This window comes from Dipodomys merriami, unplaced genomic scaffold (assembly GCF_024711535.1).
Source record: "Dipodomys merriami isolate MVZ:Mamm:240054 unplaced genomic scaffold, mDipMer1.0.p SCAF_4, whole genome shotgun sequence".
Classification (NCBI taxonomy): Eukaryota; Metazoa; Chordata; class Mammalia; order Rodentia; family Heteromyidae; genus Dipodomys; species Dipodomys merriami.
Window position 1 is genome coordinate 960,084 of NW_027205603.1, and position 12,227 is coordinate 972,310.

A 12,227-nucleotide genomic window follows, 5' to 3' on the forward strand; every position below is an offset into this window, starting at 1 on the left:
AGGAAGTGCCCTCCATGACAAAACAGGGTAAGTGTGGCTGCAGACTTTCACTGGTGACTTATTATCTCCTGGGAACTATGGGGCTAGCTCAGGCAAGCATCTGCTATTCTGAAATGGCCAGTCTCAGGCCTAGAGAATTTAAGACATAACCAAAGAGAGTTTTAATGCCCTGTGAGATAATTATGAAAGACATCCATGAAAAAAGAAATCCAGTTTGTTTGAAAGCTAAGACCTACCCACCCTCCACATTCTGACAGTAGATGGATGGCTAGCTCCACTAATCCTGGTTTACTTTCCCACTTGGATTTGTCTCCCTGGCCTAGCGAGACAGCAAAGGCTTCCTCCAATCTGGTTAATGTTCAGGGCCAATGTTGGAGTTTTTAGACTAATTATGGGCCCACCACTGACATTTTTTCCCCCTATAATGTGAAGACTGGGGCCAGCCGCAACTCAGTGAGATTTAACATAAAAGCAAGATAAAACAATTAAAGTGGAAGAATATTTGATTAAGGGGATTGCTGATTTATAGTGAGGTAAATTGAAATTGAAAGGAGAGTGAACTTTTTATGGCAGTCATATATTATGTTCATTATCAGAGGCTCTGGGTCTTTTGTGCTTTTGTGCTTTAAAAAAAAAAAAAAAGAAAGAAACCAGTTTAAGGAGAGTAATCCTGGCAGGCATCATTTTGGTCTTCTCTTGAGTTATAGTTTCTTTTCATTGCAAGGAGTAAATAAATCATATTTTAGAAGACTCATGGCAAAACACGCAATCAACATCTGAACAGACAAAAAAGGAAGTATAGTCTCTAGGCTAAGTTTGGCAAAGGAGTGTGTGTGTGTGTGTGTGTGTGTGTGTGTGTGTGTGTGTGTGTGTGTGTGTGTGAGTGAGCATGCATGCACGCATGCGCGCGCACACACACGTACACACATACACTTTTGTTTTGCTGGGAGAATTTCACATAGGCTTCCATAATTATCTATTTGTCATCTGCAGAAATTGTAACTGTGGCAACATCCCTTAAGGGGTCCTAGGCCTTCTGTCTGAGATTCAGTATCAGACCTGGGGGACTTGTGCAATGGCCAGGTCTCACATGCCTCCTCTTGCTCCTCTCCTTAGAGTCAGATTGTTTGGGAGGCTGCCTTCCCCAGGTGTTCGCCCTGTGATTCTGACACCCCGTCCACAACAGAGCTGGCACTTTCTTTTATGTTAACGGAAACAGCTTACACAGCAGTGGTGTTGGCCTCCAATCAGAAAAAAAAGAAGCCGAGAGAGAGAGAGAGAGAGAGAGAGAGAGAGAGAGAGAGAGAGAGAGAGAGAGAGAGAGAGAGAGAGAGAGAGAGAATAAAGAATTCTGTTCTATCAACCACAGAGAGGGTGGGGTCAGCAGAGGTGGGAGAAGGATGATTTGAGAAAGCCAAAGAGCTTGAAGGGAAAATTGGAACAATGAAGAACCTTCTCGAAGGTTATTCAGGAGGAGGGCCAGGGAAGTCAGGGAGGACAATCGTTAGAGGTACACTCTATAAGGCTCCTGACGGTCCACTCCAAGCCCCATGTGTATTTTTCCTGTAGAACTCTCTGGAAGGGACAGAGGGAGTGTGTGTGTTTAGGATGAGGTATTGCTCTCACCCTAACTTCATCCAGAGACAATGTAGCCCATACCAGATTCTTGGCTGGTACATTTTAACTTGTGTTCATTAACTTTGTTTTTAACCAAATGTTGTTGGATTGGGAGGAAATTAACAACAACAACAACAACAACCAGCAAAATGACAAATGACTCAAAGAAAAAACTGTGAGCTAAGATCTGGTGGTGGTCTGGCATTTCCAGGTGTGTGGCCTCAGATGGGGGGTGTGCGGGTCCCTGGTTTTACCTTGCTGGCAAAGGGTTGGGATGATCAATGATCAGTGATACTGGTTTTAAGGAGGGGTAACAAGACTGTTGCTGTCAGCTGCACTGGGACTTTGCATTTCTGTGCCCTTCCTCAAAGCCTAAGCATAGGCACTTGGGCTGAGTGAGGGAAGGGATTGTCCCACTGTTCAGAAGAGGCAGTTGTGAACATGCCTAGAAACTACGGCTGCAGCCAGGCACAATGGAGATCTTGTTTTTGTCATGGTGGTCAATGGGGTGAGCAAAAGGCTGACTCCAATTCTATCAGCGTGCTGTTGGCTGCCAACAGCCTCTACCATGCCAGTGAGGGAGATGGTGCCATCTGCTCATCTTTTCAGGACTCTGACATTTCATCTTCCTGGTACCTTTGCTCAGGACACCTGCCTGCATTCCAGAGCCAAGGCGGTTTCAGAGATGCAACACTGCCCAGTGCTTCAAAAGGGAGAGGGCACCAGGGGAGGAACTGGCAGGGCGGCAGGGACGGTAGGAGGTCCCTGTTCACTCCATCATTTACTCCACACATTGCCTTTCCTGAAACAATTTTGCTTCCATACTGTTGCACCACGAATATGTTTAAGCCTAGATTTAGATCCAGTCCTTAACAACGCTGTCATGGGCTGGAGGTGTGGTTCAAGTGGTAGAGCACTGGCCAAGCAAGCCCAAGATCCTGAGTTCAAACCCTACTATGGAGAAAAAAAATTAATATGCCCATAGGGTCAAAGCATTTCATACGTATGAAGAGAGAATCATGAATTTGTTTAAAATTGTTTAAAACAGAGGGAAGAGTAGGAAAGAGTAATGGGGCAAAATTGATTAATGTATATTATCCCACTGAATACCCTTGGCACAATTATTATGTACCAAAGTGAAAAAAGAAAGTGAATTTAAAAAAATCCTAAAGGTCCTGGAAAAGAATGGAATATTAAATTAAATTTTATCAGGCTGAGATTGCATTTGTTTTTATTTACTCACTCAAGAAAGACATTACCCTGGGGCTGGGAAGGTGGCTCAGTGGTAGAGCGCTTGCCTTGCATGCCTGAGGCCCTGGGTTCGATTCCTCAGCACCACATAAGCAAAAAGAAAAAAGCCGGAAGTGGCGTTATAGCTCAAGTGGTAGAGCACTAGCCTTGAGCTGAAGAGCTGAGGGACAGCGCTCAGGCCCAGAGTTCAGGCCCCACGACCGGACCCAAAAAAAAAAAAAAAGAAAGAAAGACATTACCCTACATATTTTTCCTCCATTCATTCTTCATTGTTGTTATTGTTTTGTCAGTCATGGGGCTTGAATTCTGGGCCTGGGCACTGTCCCTGAGCTTCTTTTGCTCAAAGCTAGTGCTCTACCACTTAAGCCACAGAGCCACTTCTGGCTTTTTTGAGTGATTTATTGGAGAAAAGAGTCCCATGGAGTTTCCTGCCCATGCTAGCTTTGAACCGCGATCCTCAGATCGCAGCCTTCTGAGTAGCTAGGATTACAGGCCTGAACCACCAGTGCCTGCCAGTTTTTTTTTGTTTTTGTTTTTTTAGTTTACTTTTCAGATAGAGTCTTGTACTTTTGTCCAGGCTGGCTTTGGACAACAGTCCTCCTGTCTTCACCTCCCAAGAAGCTGGAATTACAGGAGTATGCTACCATAACCCAGCTGTAAGACAGTTTCTGGAGGCCACTTTTCCATGCATCCCTGTGGCCTTAGAGGCCCTGTAGCCCTGTGTAATCTGCAAATTGCCTCCTCCTCAAGTTGACCTTGTATCAACCCCCTTTCTCTGTGCCCCATTTTTCCATTCTGCTCTAGGCTTGGGGTCTTTGAAATGATTCCCTTTTCTCCTTTATTTAACTCTCACTTATCCTTCAGGTAAGGATTACATCGTCAGGGGAGCTATCATTCACCTTCCTTAGCCACTGCCTTCCCTCTGGGTTTCCATAGCAACGTCTCCCTCTGCTGTGTTCCGAACCCATTGGGTTGTTCTATATATTTGTGTGAGAACTTGATTGACATCTATCTCCCTTAGTAAGATGGACATCTCTCGAGGGCAAAGCCTCTGTCCTAACACACATCTTCCTTCGATGAGCACCCAATATAAGGTATCTGCTTGGTAAGGAAAAGGCAGATGGTAAAAAGAACATCACATATCTTAACACATGGTATCAAAATGTGTATTGGGGTGGGGGGGTGTTGAATGTTGATAAGGCCGGTGATGGTGGATTATGGGAGTATGTATGGAATACTCAAATGTTTATAGAACATTTTGATTAACCATGGCTTTTCCTCTTTGCCTCTTTGAGTAACTGACCATTACAAGCAACTCTGGGTGAGTGTGCTCACACATGTACATACACATACACACATGGAAGCACGCACACAAACATGAGTCATGCACACCCTCTGAAGCTCCAGGCTCTAGTGGTTTCATCATGGCTTTGGTGATGAGTCACATGCCACCATTTCCAGCCTTCTTGTCACAACCAGTGTTCTGTGAACATCAGTGAAGAAAAATTTGCCAGGGTAGATGCTGGTGGGAGTTCAAGGTAGAAGGGAAGAAGAATAGGAGAGGTAGTCCACACATGCAGTAGCACATGTGACCCAAGCTTCTTATGTGTTCAAATAAGCTTTCATAGGAGGTCAATTGTGAAAGTTAGGGTGTCAGACTATTTCATTCTTGGCCAATCCTTTCTTTTTCTATTTCCCTCCCTCCCTCCCTCCCTCCCTCCCTCCCTCCCTCCCTCCCTCCCTCTCTCCATTCCTCCCCCTTCCTTCCTTCCTTCCTTCCTTCCTTCCTTCCTTCCTTCCTTCCTTCCTTCCTGCCTGCCTGCCTGCCTTCCTTCCTTCCTTCCTTCCTTCCTTCCTTCCTTCCTTCCTTCCTTCCTTCCTTCCTTCCTTCCTTCCTTCCTTCCTTCCTTCCTTCCTTCCCCAGTATTGGAGCTTGAATTCAGGGCATAAGCACTATCCCTTAGTGTTTCTGCTCAAAGCTAGTGCTCTACCAACTTGAGCCATAGCTTTACTTTAAACTTTTAGGTGGCTAATTGGAGATTAAAGTCTCACAGTCTTTCCAGCCTGGCTGGACTGGCTTCAAGCAATGATCCACAGATCTCAGCCTCCAGAGTAACTAGGATTACAATCGGGAGCCACTGGCGCTTTGGCTTCTTGACTACGTCTTAAAGGAGGCATGCTAGTGTTGTCATGAGTAAAAGTATGGTGACTAAAATACTGACTCATATTTCAATATTACAGAGAGCCATTCCATCTGAGCAGCTTTGGGAGCAATTCCTGACTTCTTCCTAGGAAGGATCACACCAGTCTGTACAATTCACACTGTAGAATAGACTTGTCTATTCTATGCTATAGGGCAGAAATCTGACCCCTTCCCCCCACCCCAACACACCAGGTTCAAAGTCAAATTATTTTGTTTGGCATGGCTTCTAATACTGTGTACAGTTAAAATGGCACTGTGATTGAACATCAAGTAGCTTGATTTTTATGAAACTAAGTAATTCATTCAATGGAAAATAGATGATTAAAAATTTCTCAGAATGATATGTAGAAGTCCAGAGATTCAAGTGTTCTAGAGAGTGGGGAAGGAAAGAGAATGAGAGAATATCTTAGCAACCTCTTCCTCTTCGGTGTATATAAGAAGGATTTTTAAGTCACATTCTTTGTGTACAGCAATATTCTGTTTCTGTTGCCCCAATACTGTCAGCTTTGTGGAGATAATTTCTCTTTTGTCAAATAGTCACAGCTCAAGGGAGGCTCTCCTGCCATCAGTAATAGACATTTCCTTCTGGAATTTCACATCTTTCCTTCTGGATTTTCCTACATTGACAGTAGTATTGGTAGTGGTATGATCAATGACAGTAATAAACAGGGCCAAGCAGTGAGTTGTTGTTGTTTTTTGGGGGAGGGGTGTGTCGATCATGGGGCTTGAACTCTGGGCCTGGGCACTGTCCCTGAGCTCTTCAGCTCAAGGTTAGCACTCTACCACTTGAGCCACAGCACCATTTCTGGTTTTCTGGTGGTTCATTGGAGATAAGAGTCTCATGGACTTTCTTGCCCAGGCTGGCCTTGAACCATGACCCTCAGATCTCAGCCTATTGAGTAGCTAGGATTACAGGCGTGAGCCACCAGGGCCCACCAGCTAGTGAGTTCTTACAATACTTTATACAGGCAAACAAACTCATACGGTAGATATTATTATCCCATTGTTTAGATGGGAAAATGAATCATAGGAAAGTTTCTTTTGTAAGACTCCTTTTTATCCAGCTTTCTGATAGCATTCAGTGCTATCCATCCTCCCAGCACTGTCCTGGTCTCACTCATTCCCCTCTAGGTGGCAAGGGTCAGAGTTCAGTGACTGAATGATGACTGGATGATGTGGGGTCTCCTTATCCAGATAAACACCTTGAGGGCAGAAGTGTGTATGGTTCATACAGTATTTCTGTCTTCCATCTTTGTTCTGTATCCAACAAAGAGTAGGTGCTTCATCAACATTTGATGAATGAGGTAGCTGGGTTTGGGGGCCTCACACCTGTAATCCCAGCTATTCAAGAAACAGAAGTAAGAGGATTGCAGTTAGAGGCCAACCTCAGCAAAAGCATGAGACCCAATCTGAAACATAAAGTCAATCTGGGTGCTGGTGGCTCATGCTTGTAATCCTAGCTACTCAGGCTGTGATTTGAGGATTGCAGTTAGAAGCCAGACTGGGTAGGAAAGGCCAGGAGACTCTTATCTCCAGCCAACCACCTAAAAACTAGAATGGAGCTGTGCCTCCATGTGTTAGAGTGCTATCCTTGAATATAAAAGCTCAGGAACAGTAAGTGCCCAGGTTTGTGTTCAAGCCCCAGAGCCACCACCACCATCATCAACAATAATAATAAAATTAAATAAGATTACATTAAAAGTGGGCTGGAGGTGGGGCTTAAGTGGTAGAGTACTTGCCTAGCAAGTATGAGGTTCTGAGTTCAAACTCTGATATTAGAAAAAGAAAGAAAATAAAAACATTTGGTGAATAAATAAGCAAATGTACGAGACAGGAAAGACCTATTGGCCATGGATTCTTTTTTGAAATTGTCTGCTTTCCTTGTTTGTCATGTGTGGAGAGAAATTATTGGTATTATGTAGACTCTATTTCCCTATGATCTTGCTTTTGAAGTAGACACACCTTTAATGTTTTAAGAGAAGAGGAGCTTCACAGAGTGGCACCCCACGTATTTCGTATCCAGGACAGAGACAGTGGTTGTCTATTTTTGAATTTCTTCTCTTTATCCCTCAAGCTAGAAGATACGATTGTGGCTGTATATAGTTACTTGCTGTCTAGCATAAGTTTTCATCTCCCTTGCTGTGTGTCTAAATTGTGGCTAGTAACTCCATCCTGAGAGGTATCAGAAACTTTCCTCCTCATTGCTCATTCTCTCTAGCTGGAACACAATATGAAGGCTGGTATTTTAGACTAGTGGCTTACATTTTACAGATAAATAAAAAAAAATTGCTAGAAGGAGCTTGGAGCATTGATGACCAGCCTTGCCTGGCTTCCTTCCATCATTCCAAGCAAATTATGTAATGGCATTTTAAATAAACAGAAACCCAAAGGCTTCTAAGAAAACAGAGAAAGTATTCTTAATTGCTTTGATTTTATTTCCCAAATAAAGTATCTGTTACAAATGTAGGAAGAAATAAAAATGAATTTTTTTGCCATCCCTGAATCCATTTGGGGAGTTTGGATTAAGACCGAGAGTGTAAATATTGAGATTTAAAGAGCTCATTCTTATTTCATTATAGTAGATCTATGTGAAATCTGTTGTGGTAACATCATAACACACAGCTGATATTATTATCTAAATAACAACCTAACGTGACATGAAGTGAGGCAGTCCTAACTAAATTCTATCTCAGGTATTTCTAGTTTCACAGTTTGCTTCTTAAGATTGGCAGTTCCTTAAACCTTGCCAGTAGAGATGAAAGCCAAGCTCCTTGGCGATCCTTACCTATTTACTTGGCTTCTGAGGCATAGAAATTCTTCTCACCAACATCTGAGGCCAGTCTTTAACTTGGATGTTGGGTGGGGGGGGGGATGTTGCATCCACGAAATCACAATCACCTTACTAAATGTGTTCATGGAGGCCGGGAACGTCGCTATTATGCAATGGGGGAATTAGAGTTGCTGTGGGTCTTACGCAAGCTTAGGGAATCTTGTGGATGAACTGCAAGGTGGAGCCTGGGGCACTGAGCTCTCCTGTAAAAATCAAGGCAGTGCCAGTAACTCAAGGGCTATGACTGGAGACCCCCCTCCCCTCAAGTCCCATGGACCCCATGCTACTACCTCACTTCTTACCGGAATGTGCTGGCATTTAGAGTCACCTCTGTTGGCTTCAAGCATTAACTTCTAAGGAAATGACGTCTCCCTAGACTGGTGACTTAGTTTTCCAAATCTGTTTTATGAATTATTGAGTAGCCTGTGAACTCCAAGTTGATGTTCTGGCCAGATCAATTAAATCCTTCCTTTGCATGACAACTTTTGTGGAGTGTGTGTGTGTGTGTGTGTGTGTGTGTGTGTGTGTGTGTGTGTGTGTGTGTGTGTGTGTGTGTACACTCTTGAGTAAGAATCATAAAATTGAAATAAAACCTTGAAGTGATTTTCTAGTTTTTGACCATATTCAAGGTCTCATTTTTTTTGGTAGACCTCACTAGAAAGTCATTAACTGTGGGCTTGCCTTAGAAACTCACTCCCTCCCTTGGACTGACTTGAGTAGTTCTAGTAGAATTGACCTCAGAGTTGAGGTGAAGTCTCCATTTCCTTCCTGAGCTTCTCAAAATGGAAAACAATATGGTTTGTTGGAAATATTACTTAAAACCCGTGACACCTACCTGTAATGCTCAAATGTTTTTTTGGATAGTATAGAGGAATAGAGAAGAATGCTTTCTTCTTCTTCTTCTTTTTTTTTGGAAGGCTTTCCAAGTTTACTAATTTTTCGAAGCAGGAAGGAAACCTGTAAACAGTAAAACCAGTAAACAATCATCGCTTTGAGCCGGTGTATTATTATAACACTTGTCATGTTCTCTTTTTCAGAGGCTTATGGTTAGTCCCTAAAGATAAGTAACTCATGGAGTAGATGCACTCAAGACTCAATAGCTAAGGTCCCCTGACTGACCCACAGCCTTCAGAGAACCACCTTGGACTGGGTGAGTATCACATTCTATCTGTTGCAATTCAGCCCAGCCTGGCCCCAGGATGATTTGCTAATAGCCATGGGCACTGAGTCCTGTGAGTCACATTCTCTCAAGTCATTTCTAGACTATTTACGATGGTTCAAGTATTTTTGTGGAAAGTAATAAAGATGGGCATCTAATGACATTCTTCTTTCTGTTGGAGGTTGGAGGGTGTTATGATTTGGCTTCCAGTTTTCCTGGATTCTTTTGATTTAGCAATCAAATCTGTTCAATGGGGCTGCCAGCTGGGGAAAAAAATGGTAGCAAGATGCACCCCAGAAAGACAATGGCCCACTCCCTGGGCTCTGAGCAGTTCTGAGCAGCTGTGACTGAATAGATGCAATCCTGTTTATTCTCTCAAAGGGCAAAGCAAGGACTTCTCATTATCCCCCTTGTCCCTGCATCAAAGGGCAGCCTTGTAATGTGCTGATGGTGTGGCCATAATGCTGGGCTCCGTGAATACAGTGTCATGTGGAGGTGCAGGGCTTCCTGGGTAAGTGCCATGGGCTGTGTGTACAGAGAGTGCGTCGTGAAGCTGGCAGCTAGGCAAAGGGCAGGCTCTGTGTTGTTGCTAGGGATGCAGCCGTAAAAAAAAAAAAAATCCCAATGCTTTCTGCTGGAAATGAGGAAAAAGTGACATTGTGACTTCCCTTCTGAAGGGTGGAATACGTGATCCCTGGGCCTTCTGCCGCATGAATCAGACCTTGTTTACATGGAAAGGAGCCAAAACGAGCTCCAGCCAAAGAGGTGTGTCTGCCTAAGCCAAGTGATGATGTCACCCGTGCAGAGCAGCCGGGCAAGCCACTTAACTGGCTTAGATGTCTTGTATCCAGCCGTGGAGCAAATCCCAGTTAAGTGTCGCAGGAACACCACGGTGTTTGGCCCTGTTCTTAGGATTTGCATGGTTTTGACTGTGGTTTGTTTGTTAAATAGTGTAACATCATTATTCGTTACCACCACAAGCGAGAAACAGCCTCATCTACTGGTAAAAAGGCAATAGGAGAGTGCTAAACCCTTGCAGACAAGAAAGCACATGCATGTGCAACCCCTTCACCCCCCACCATCATAAAGGAGATGATTTTTGGTCCCAGAAAGAGGATACTTGGGTCCAGCCAAGGTGATGCTTTGTTACTTACACTAATCAGAATCTTTCACACAGAGCCATGCCCATCCTTAGATTGAACGAGACCCTTTCTGTCCATTTGCGTTTTATCAAGGTTTTAACCAGGGGATTTGAGGCCACTCGGTTTTCGTTACTCAACTTCATCATTTCAGAACAACTCAGAAGCAATCACACTTCCGTGCCAAAGGAGACAATCGAGCAGATCTCTTTGAAGACAAGGGAGAAGAGCTTTGCTTTGGGATACCAATGGGATGCCATGAACATTTAGAATTTTGGAAGCATTAACCTTGGTCTGTGTAGCCCGGAGCCCAGATTCTCTGTAGGGAGTCATCCTTTACCTTATTGATCATCACTGGAAAATCGGTCCCAAGTCGGGTTCATGTCAGGCTCTGCTGTGTGGGAAGGCCCTCTGTGAAGTCAGGTGCTGAGGCCTTGTGTCCACACAGGGGAAGGGGTGGGCGCGGCTCTTACCATTGCACAGTTTGTCTGCAGTAGAGTTTCTCTAAGATGCAAAGCAGACTCCCGGCATTTTCATGGAATCACATGACGGTTTTGATGAAGTCTCCCTACAAAGCCCAGGCTGGCCTCAAACTCACAGTCTTCTGCTCTCAACCTCCAAATTACCTGGGATTACAGGCATGCACCAACAAACTTGGCAAGATGTTGCTTTTCTTTTTTTACATTAGCTCTTCTGGATAAAAGCTAAATATTTCCAAGTAAGGGTGTTTTGTGTGTGTGTGTGTGTTTACTTGTGAAAGATCCCTAAGCTGATAAAAAATAAAGCTGTTCTTAAAAAAAAAAAAGCAAATAACAGCACTAACACCAATGAACAAAACAAAGGGTCAGGTTAATCTATATGCTGACTACTTATCTTTCCTTACTAGCCAGTTGTGTTCTACTTCTCTTTCAAAGTCTTAGAGCACTATAGACGAAATGAGTAAAGGGAAGAATTTGAATTTATGCAGTTAATAACTCAATGGAAAAGAGACTTTCATTGTATTGCTGCTTCCTATGGTGCTATTGAACTAGGCTGGGATGGTCAGTGGAGTAAGCACTTAAATACAGGAATGAAATAGTCTATCAGAAAACCATGGGCACCTGAGTTCTTTTTTAGATTCACATTTTCCATTTACTTTAAACTTTTAAATTGTTACTATAAAGGTCAAGTACATAAGGATTACAGTTAGATAAGTCAGATAAAGAGTACAATGTCATCCCTGCCCTTGCTCTCTCCCAGGTTTTCCCTCTCATCCCCACCCACAAGTTGAAGAGTTCATTTTCAACATTGTGCCCAGTGACTACCATTGCTGCATTCGTTCACCTGTACTTGAGTTCTTACAAGAGAATTCTAGGGAAAATGTTTGCTCTCCAGGTTAGACAAAACAAGGCAAAGGCAGCCAGCTAGAAATAACCTGACTTTTTGGAAGCAGAGATTTTACTTCTTGACAGGAACTGATACAACACTTAATCTCTTGAGACTGAAAAAAAATGGAGTTTCATACAACTTAGGAGACTTCCAAAACAGATCATTCAAAGTAAGGCCCTCTGGCTTTCTCTTGGGCTCTGCTTTGGTCTCATTAAGACAGGGGTCACCTTAATGTCTCCCTGCATGTACCTAGAGATCCCCTAATATTACATCTCATTCAAGTCTCCAGGGATGATGCAGCATGGGAACTTAGCCTTGTCTCTTTAGCAAGGAAGTGGGCAATTTTCTCACAGTTTGGGAGATGTTGTCATTAACTCATTGCCCAACAGGTGTCTGGCATTTTGATATGGAAGGAAGTGATTGGTTCAATGAACTTTATATAAATCAAGTTCATTAAAACCAGATCACTGTATGTGAACATGTTCCTTTGCCTTCTTTTGTAGGTCTTCAATTGTAAACTAAGGTAGACTGAGGAAAGCATGAATTGAGGTTGATAACCTCAGACCTTAGTTTTTTTGTTGTTATTTGTTTGCTTCAAATACTATATATTTTATTCCTTCTTTGTCTTGTTAAAATTAAATCCACATTGTCCAAATTGAA